Source organism: Pollachius pollachius (assembly GCF_949987615.1).
Source record: "Pollachius pollachius genome assembly, chromosome: 1".
NCBI classification, from domain to species: domain Eukaryota; kingdom Metazoa; phylum Chordata; class Actinopteri; order Gadiformes; family Gadidae; genus Pollachius; species Pollachius pollachius.
Genome location: NC_136934.1, coordinates 26,309,688 through 26,319,571, shown reverse-complemented (window position 1 = coordinate 26,319,571; position 9,884 = coordinate 26,309,688).

The following is a 9,884-nucleotide window of genomic DNA, read 5'->3' as shown; positions in this document are numbered from 1 at the left end:
GATTGGATGAGGCCACACAGTACAGTGGCTCTGGTGCCTAATAATGAACAAACTGAATTATCATTTAACCAAATTATCTACATCCTTTCCTTTTAGTCTTTAGCACAGTCAAACAAAATAGCACTGGTAAACATATATGTGCAACTTAAATCAAACAAATAAGGTTAACTCTTATTTAACTTTAACATTGAGGTCTCTTCGTAGCCTACTAGTCACTGTGAGCTTTTAAGTACATCATAACAATACATAACAATATGATAATATATATTACATAACAAAATTATTATTATATAATAAAATTACATAATATCACAATATATCTATATTTTTTCTTTGACAATATTGTAGCGACCCTGGGATGATGACATAATATAACTCACTCATCTCCTTCACTGTTCCAAGTCTGTCATAGCCTTTCGCTGTCTGCATGCGGACCACTTGTCCCTCTGCAAGCGGCCGTAGTGGGTGACTCGGCTTGTCAAAGCAGCGCTTCAGGGTGAGCCTTTTGTTGAGCAGCTGGGCGGTGACTTGCTTGACATTCCTCGTGGTAGGCTCCAGCCGTTTAGAGCTCACTGGAATGGCTGCAAGAGTTTGGCGTGACATAAGACGCTCAGCGGGATAGCCTAATGTTGGGTCATGGGGAATGTTTCTGAGATTCAGGATGTTGAGAAACACATCAGATCTGTCCCTATGCGATTTCTCCATGGGTTGCTTGGCACTGCGGACTGCTCTTTCCGTGAGTCCGTTTGACTAGGGAAACTCTGGGCTGCTTGTGGTATGAGTAAAATCCAATTGCTTAGCAAAATCCCTTAAGTTTTGACTCTTGTATTGTCTAGCATTGTCCATGATGAGGACGTGAGGTGTACCATGTACCGAAAAGTGGTAAAAAACCCAGCCGGAATACGAATCCATGAGAACTTGATACTGTTTGCCATGACAATCAAGAATGTCTGCAGCCACTGTGGACCATGGCAGGTCTGGAACAGGGTGGAGTTTGAGAGGCTCCTTCCGCTGATGTGACTTTGTGCTATTGCACACTGCACATGAGAGCAACTATTCTGTGATGCTCTTGGACATCGTAGGCCAAAAGATCACACCTCTAGCTCTACGCTTGGTTGCCTCAATACCTGGGTGGCCTTTGTGCACAATTTTGATGTACTCCCTGCGCAGCGATTGGGGGATGCTTTATGGCTTTTCATGATGATGCCATCCTCCACTGTCAGCTCATCTCTGTATGGAAAAAAATGGCTAATGGCAGGCCGGAGCTGACTCTCTCTGGTGGGCCATCCGCGTTGAATGATCGTGGTAAGAGTTCGTTACATTTCGTCTTCTGCTGTATGTCCACAGAGTTTCTCCAGGCGGGCTGAGGATATGAAGCTCAAGCTCATGATTTCGTAGCCACCGTTCTCAGCAGAGCTCTGCGGTGCTTGTGAGGTGGGAGCTCTGGAGAGGGTGTCTGCCAGGTAAATGTACTTGCCCTTCTTGTAGATCGGGTCGATTTCGTAACTTTGCAGGCGAAGCAACATCCTCTGGAGACGGGCAGGAGCGGCATGAATGGGCTTTTTCATGATGGTCACTAAGGTCTGGTGGTCGGTTTCTACGATTGTGGGCTTTCCGTAGACATAGTCTTTGAATTTTGTGCAGGCAAACACAACAGCCAGAAGCTCCTTTTCTATTTGAGCGTGTCACATCTCAGTGTCTGTGGGAGCACGCAACGCGAAGTGGCTGGTCTGCTGTTCTGTAAGCATGCTGCTCCTAGTCAATGACATGACGCGTCACAAGTCAGTGTAACCGGGTCACTGACATTGTAATATGCCAGTACTGGTGGGCTGGACAGGCATGACTTGAGGCGCTCGAAAGCTTCTTGATGCTGTTGGAACCAGCACCATGCTGTCTCTTTGCGGGTGAGTTGCATAAGGGGCGCTGCGATTTCGCTGCGATTTGGGATGTACTTGCTAAGGTAGTTGACCATACCCAGGAAGCGTTGTAGTGAGGTCACATCCGTGGGGACTGGCATGTCATTGATCGCCGCAGTTTTAGACGGGTCCGCTTTTAGGCCGTTGCTTGTGAAGATGTGGCCTACGTAAGATACCTGAACCAGGGGAAATTTACACTTGTCAGGGTTTAACCTGAGATTGACCTCCTGTGCCCTTTCGAGCACCTTTCTCAAGTTGCGTCATGTTCAGCCACTCCATGGCCTCCTAGGATGTCATCGACGATGACTGAGCAGGGGTAACCTGCAAACAGTTGTTCCATGAAGCGCTGAAATACTACGCTGGTGGAATTTATGCCAAAGGGCATCCTTAGGAATCTGTAGTGCCCAAATGGAGTGCTGTGGTCAGCAGTGATGATTTCTTGTTGAGACGTATCTGCCAGAAAGAATTATTTGCATCCAGGGCAGAAAACACTGTTGCCCCGGCCATTTGCGCTGCCACCTCTTCGACGCTGCGCATTGGGTGATGGGGTCTTTTCAATGTGGCGTTGAGGTCTTTGGGATTGATGCATAGTCTGATTTCTCGCTTATCTTTCTTATGTGCTGCTACCATGGACGACACCCAGTCGGTTGGTTCTGTGACTGGTGTTATGACACCTATGCTTTGCATGCGTTCAAGTTCAGCTTTAACTCTCTCTTGCATTGCGACAGGGATGCGGTGAGCTGGACGGACCATAGGCTGTATGTTGGGATCCAAGGTCATGGAGTATTTAACAGGAAGTCCTCCTAATTCGTTGCTGAAAAGGTCTTTGTACTGCACGAATATCTGTGAGCCGAAGTCCATGTTGCCCTCCACACTGACCTGGTGGACGTCTGGACTAATTTTCACAACCCCCATTTCAATACATGCACGAAATCCCAGCAGTGGTTGCACTGCTCTGTCCAAAATGAAAAACGGCAATGAGTGGTTCTGCTCCTTAAGCAGCACTGCAGTGTGGCGTAAGCAATAAGGCTAGCTGCTTTCCTCTGCTGTACAAGCTGTTCGCCATTATTAAGTCCTTTGAAAGTGTCAAGTGACATCACATTGCATTTTGCTCCTGTGTCTACTTTCATCTTGGTGGGCCTGCCATTTATGTGCATTGTAACAAATCCCTAATCTTTTTCAATGGCTTTCAGATTCACACAGTCAACATGACTCCAACACCATCCACATAAAACGTTTCATCTTCACATGTTTGTTCCTCCATTTCTAGCTTGTTAACAGCATGTCTGATGGTTTTCTGTCTGGGATGTTGCCTATTTTGGCTGCATGGTTTAGAATTACAGCAACTTTTGTAGTGGTTCAACTTTTGGTAGGTGTGATACTGTCCGAACGCTGGACATTTTTCCGCTTGGCTGCGTGGCTGCCTCCACAATTATTGCACCTCCCGACGGTCTGCGAAGGGGGTTGAGGCTTTGGGCAATGCATTCTACTTGAAACTTACCTAACTGCATTAACACTGGCAGCATTACTTTGTGTTGCTAATGTCTTGCTACTTTCCTCGGTCATCTCGTGTATCCGACAGATAGACATGGCTTTGGTAAGTGTTACCTCAAAGTGTCGATGGTAACGCCACACGCGATGCGATCACAGATCAGCTCGTCCGTCAGGTCTCCAAAATGGCAGCATTTAGTCTTAATCCTTAAGTCACTTGTGAATGATTCGATGCTCTCACCTTGTTTCTGACTTCTGGTCTGAAACTTGTACCTTTACATAGTCGTGTGGTTTGGAGGATTGCAGATTTCGTGAAACTTTCTCTTCAAACATTCGGGGTCCTCCTGAGATTCAGCTGGGGTAATGATCCCCTCAACATCTCCCGGCGTGCACACTTCAGCAGAGTAGGTGAAAGACTGCTCCTGTTCAATGGCTTCTGGAACAGCAATGTTGAGAAGGATATAAGCCTGGGTCTTTGCTGACTTGTCTGAGTGTTCGGCAGCAATAAAAATACTGTACTCCTGCTCGAAAATACGCCAATTCTCGGCGATAATCTCATAAAAAACGATAGGGTCTGGTCTGCGAATTCCATCTGCCATCACGTCAGGGAAAGGAAAACAACATTGTCCAATGAAAACCGAAAAAAAAAACACTGGCGAGAAGTCCGTACTCACTTCTGACAACATGTAGAGAGTTTGTATGGGTTGGTATGAGTCAAGGATCACACCGGGTGTATACGATTGTGTTTATCCAAGCATGGCTTAACCGAATTGCAATACAGACCAGAAGTAAATGTGAACCCGGCCACCGGGCATTCTGATTGAATGAGGCCACACAGTAAGGTGGCTCCGGTGGCTAATAATGAACGAACTGCATTATAATTCAACCAAATGATCTACAGTGGTTCGAATTCTAGAAATGCTTAGAAAAGGAGCCTCGATGCTTCCTTTAACCCTCCTTTAGCATAGGTTACTCCTGAGCTTCCTTTACGGCGGCAATATTTAAAGCAATATGCTTTAAATATCTACGCAAAGAAGCATGAGAGATGCGGTACAGCAGAAGAATAGAAGAGAAGAAAATACTATTGATAAGAATGGGTTCCAATTCCAGAAACATAATTTTTTGAATAAAAATGAATTCATTTATTGCTGGTTAGTAAGCACATAAAATAGGCTACACCATAAGAAAATAAAATGCCAACTTCACATTTAGGAAAGACTACTGGGGGCAGTTAATATCAACATCAACATATGTTTAGCCTCTTTTTCTTCACATGTGAATTGGAATTCAAGTGGCCTAAAATATTCCCGTTGGCCAAGTCTGACCTAAGTGATTCTCACTGTTGGCGATAACCTGATTGAAATCAACACGACAAGAACCCATGGATCAAAGAGCGCTTGTTTTAGTCAATCTTCGGAAAATTGTAGTTTCACACTAGAGATGTTCGAAAAGAAGCACCTTTTCATCTCTCCTTGACCCGATGACGTTTTCCACAAAGGTTAAGGAAAGGAGGCATAATGGTTAGGAGATTTGACTATTCGTAGAGACCCTAGCCTTCAGAATTGCACTTGTGACGTCATTTCCAGTCTCGGAGTGCTTCTAGCATGCCCGTTCGTCTTTGTGATTGTGTCATGAAATTGGCTAGTCGTTGTTTATTGTTAGCTACATTAGCCTCTTTAGCAAACCAGAGGGGTATTCCCTCAGCCAAGCTAAAGGCAAAGCCGGGCTTATTTTACTTAGCCTCGCTACTTTAAGCTAGTGTTGCATTCCATCAACGTGACTTAAGGGAATCTCCGCTAAGTAACCATTGCAATTTATCCGACCAAACTAACCTGGTCGGTACCAGGCTAATGGTGTGTTCCTGAATCCTTGAACGCCAGAGTCTAAAGTCGAAGATCTCCCAGCTTTCTTGCGGCATTTCTCGAAGGCACGCCCCCCCTTTTGTCTTCATCTTTCGAAAATCTGAGAGTAGACAGAGAGCAGCGATGACGCTCTCAACAAAATGGCTGTGCCCGTGAAGAGATTTTTTTTTTGTTGTATTTGTACCACGTAGGTCATTTTAATGTTGATTTTAAATGCTGTTACACACTTGATTACATTGCTACTTTATGGTCACCAATTTACATTGCATGGTCTTGCTGTGCGTGCAATACAATGTAAAGTTTTGTTGTTTGTTTTCGGGCTGGTGTGCTAAAGAGGCTAATGTAGCTAACAATAACGACGGCTAGCCAATTTCATGCCACAATCACAAAGACGAACAGTAACGCTTTGAATGCTCCGAGACCGGAAGTGACGTCAAACCTGCAAATCGGAAGGCTGGCGTCAGAAGATTCAGAAGATTCACCATAACTGTCAGGCTTACTTGAGCGGTATTTCAGAGAAGTCCCATCCGTCAGAAACAAGTGTACCATCAGAAGGTTCCGCCAAGTCTAGTCCTCACGATTTTGTCATAAATGTAGGCTACATATATGAAGTACAAACAGCCTATATTTTCACTAAGGGTCTAAGATTAAATGATGCAGCTTCCCTATAGTACGGGTGACCCGAGTTCGCGTCCTGGGCATGCCATTGAATTCTTGCCCTTGGCTTATTTTTTGTAATTTCCTTTATATCAGAGAAATTAGGCCTAACAATTGACTTTTATATAATAAATATGTCTTACAATATCCCTAGAACCCAAATATAACTTACCCATGGTAACCCCCCCGCCCCCCCCCCCCAAAAAAAAAAAAAAAAACATGGTAAAGTTAATGTTACTGATAAGCCTTTGTCACAATGACAAAGACACTGCTGCATGGGAAATTGCAGCAACATAAATTCCATTCAGGTGAGTTTTCTCGGCAGGCAGCCAAGACCACTTTGGTTGAGAAAAATACTATGGTCAGTCAATTTACAATATTCAAAGAAATGGAAAATAAATGGCATGAAAAGTTTTTTGATTTCTTCAGTAATCCTTCCTAATTTGCTAATTAGGTGGGGATTGAACTCCGGACTCCTTACCTCAAGAATATCTCCCTGATTTCCATTCTACAGTCAATATTACATTTAAATATGTTACGCTTAATACTACTATTCATTCAAAATATGGGCGATTTTATTGCCAGGCGGCCTCCCTGTTTTTATTAATGGTTACGGTGTTCCCTTTTTGAGTTTAATATGCTTGCACTCCTCATAGACCTCCACAAGCAGATTCTGTTCGCCGCTGGAAAAGATCCCGCTCTGTCCTTTTTGGACATTTGATCCATGATTCGACATTCACGGTTCTGGGCTGGTTACATATCTCGTGAGCGCGCGTAATGCACGATAACGTAAGCCTTGCTTGAACTAACCTGAGCAAGGCGCGGCTGAACTGGGTTGATGGAACGGCTTTAACCTCAAGTGGAAGTTGGTGTTAGTTCTAACCGGGCTTAATCAAGTAAGCGCCGCCTTCGTTAGCGACTTGTTGTTACATTCAGCGGTGATGTGAAAAGAGACGTCCTGCTGCGGGCCGACTCGATCTTTCGACACGTCACTGCTTTAGCCTCCATTTCACCGATAAATAGTCACGTAGCGTGTCTGCATCCAGAGTGGGAGAAAACCTAGTGGCAAACACATTCGACCTAGTACTTGGCACTTTATTTTCTATGCCTAGCATTGTGCCAGGTTTGACTGGGTTGACGTATATATTAATAACGTGAAAATGGCGGAAAAGACGGTTGCGGAACTGCTGTGGGAGGCCGCTGCAGCTCTAGAGGAGCAGCGGGATGCAGGGTACGCAAGAGCGACCAACATGCCTGCACCGGATCACACCGGAGAAGGGCGCGCGTGTGCCACTTTTCTACTCGTATAGGCTACTTTACTAAAATAACTAGTCAGGGGCGTTATCTCCCTAGGCATAGAAAAGAAAGTGCCAAGTGCTAGGTCGTGGATGATCAGCTGGTCTGACGAGGAAGTGACTTAGTTCCCGCCCAGACGCGATTGGCTGATATGTTTTGCAAAACGTTTTGCAAAGTGTTTTGCGGATTTAAATGTAATTAGAATTTCGCAACACACGTATATGGAGGAACACAAGTGTCACGGAAATAGTAATAAAGAAATAGACTCAATAACAAAGTAATTCATTCTCTTATATTTTAAATGAAATATTAATCCATCAATAAGTAGCTCAAATTAAAAAGGGATTTACAAAAACAACATAAACAGTCAATAAGTACATCATTTAAAAATACATTAATGAATTAATAAATAAATTCTGCAATTTAAAAATATATTTGAAAATGCAGTTTAAAAAGAGAAATAAATAACTGGATTCACAAATTGGATTAAGAATACATATTTTAATCAGGCATTTAAAATGGCGATTTCCTTGACATTTCCATTTCCCTGCTGCTTTTCCTTTTCCTATTAGCTATTTGATTTGCTTAGTCATTTAGCTTCTCCTTTTAGCCTCTCCATTTAGCCTTTCCGTGACACTCCGGGCCTTGCGCTGGTAAAACGAGGTAAAACAATGCAAATTAGCCATGGGATGTAACAAGCTCTCTGATTGGTAAGAGAGCCGCACTCGCCTAAACACTGTTTAGGTGCCAAGAAGACCCTTTTAAGAACAGAAGTTATGTGCCAGCCGCATTTTGCCTTGGCTTTCACTCTCTTAAAATGTCCAACACTGAAATATCCAGAATTTTAAGGGACATTGCCAGTGAAATGGAGCGCCGCCCTCAGAGTGTTGCACCAGAGGAGAGGAGGAGACACCCTCAATATGAGCATGCGTGACATAGGCTATGCCTCTTTGATATGAACCACTTTTTGTCATAATAATAAAGATGCTTTGTGAACATCTGAATCTTACTTTCTAGTTTTCTTAAAAGCTGTATACTTCTGAAATTATTTGAAATTAAAGCCTTGGGTCGGACTCATTAATAGCTCAGTCTCAGCAATGCTGTGTTGGACAGTGCTGTCCAGGGTGGTGCACCACGAAAGAAGTGATAACGGTGCAACGGGTGAAGTAGTACATGCCCCCCCCCCCCTATTTACCACACCCTCTCCGAGAAAAGTTCCAACATCCCTGTTTTCAGTCATTGTATTGCATTGTATTATGAGTATATGTAATATGAACAGGATTACAGGTTGTTGGGAACTACCAAATCACTACAACCATGGCGCAATAACAGAAAAGTCCCCTGCAAGAAAACCCAAAAACTGACTTGTTAGATGCTGAAATGTTCAGTAGAGCTGAAGGGAACTGCAGAGTCTAGTGATACTTTTCTGTCAAATCCTCACTACTACTTCAGAAATATTAGTTATATCAGCTCTAACTATCTATCTATCGGCCTTACCACCATGGACACGCCCGATCTCATCTGATCTCGGAAGCTAAGCATGGTCGGGCTTGGTTAGTACTTGGATGGGAGACCGCCTGGGAATACCAGGTGCTGTAAGTGATGTCGGGTGGTGGCCAATAGGTGGCAATCTTCCCTCTGACCTTAACATCAATCCCAATGCCCCAGTGCAGTGACGGGGACACTGTGCTGTGGAAGGCGCCGTCTTTCGGAGGAGACGTAAAAACCAAGGTCCTGACTCACTGAGGTCATAAAAGATCCCAGGGCACTTATCGCAAAGAGCAGGGGTTTCCCCGGTGTCCTGGCCCAACCAGGCTCATTCAATCTGGCCCCCTAATCATCCTGCTGTATAATTGGCTGACTCATTAATTCCCTCACTCTCCACCTCAAGCTGGTGTGCGGTGAGCGTTCTGGCGCAGATTGGCTGCCATGCATCACCCAAGTGGGTGCTACACACTGGTGGTGGTTAATGAGGTCCCCCCATCACCGTAAAGCGTCTTTGAGTGTCTAGAAAAGCGCTATATGAATTCAATCCATTATTAACTACAAGTTATAAATGGTCAATCGCTAGTACTCTTATGTAATCATACATGACTACAGCATTTCTCGAAGAATGCGTACTGTCTCAATGTAAGTTGGCATTGTCTCTGGCAATGGTACACATGGATTTGGCAGTGTTGCCAATTCTGCCACAGACAGGGCCCGGGGCAGCTCCAACTCGTGAATGTGAACGACCGACAGGTCTCTGCGGCCCTCTCCAGTCAACTCTGCATTCGTCATGTACCTGGAATTTAGGTGTAAAAGTGATCAATTTTTATTTCTGGCAAGGATACATATTTTGAAATAAGTAAAAGGGACTATATTGATTAAAATAAAAAATTTAAAAAATTACCTGACAAAAGTGTGTCCTGTTCCCATCTCTTGCTTTGCTCCACCACAGCTGCAGAGAGGATTGGTTTCTGGCGGTTCTTAAGGAGTGGTTGTTCCATGCTCTCTGGAATTGTTGCAGATGTGACGGGATATGCGGCATGTTACATCTATGTAAAGCATAGAGGTCTGTCTCCTTGTCTGGATTAAGCCATTCCTCAGCTTCCAGACGATGAAAAGTGGTATAGAAGAGATCAATGACATTTTCGTCTGGATTGTAGACTGCCGCTTCTAT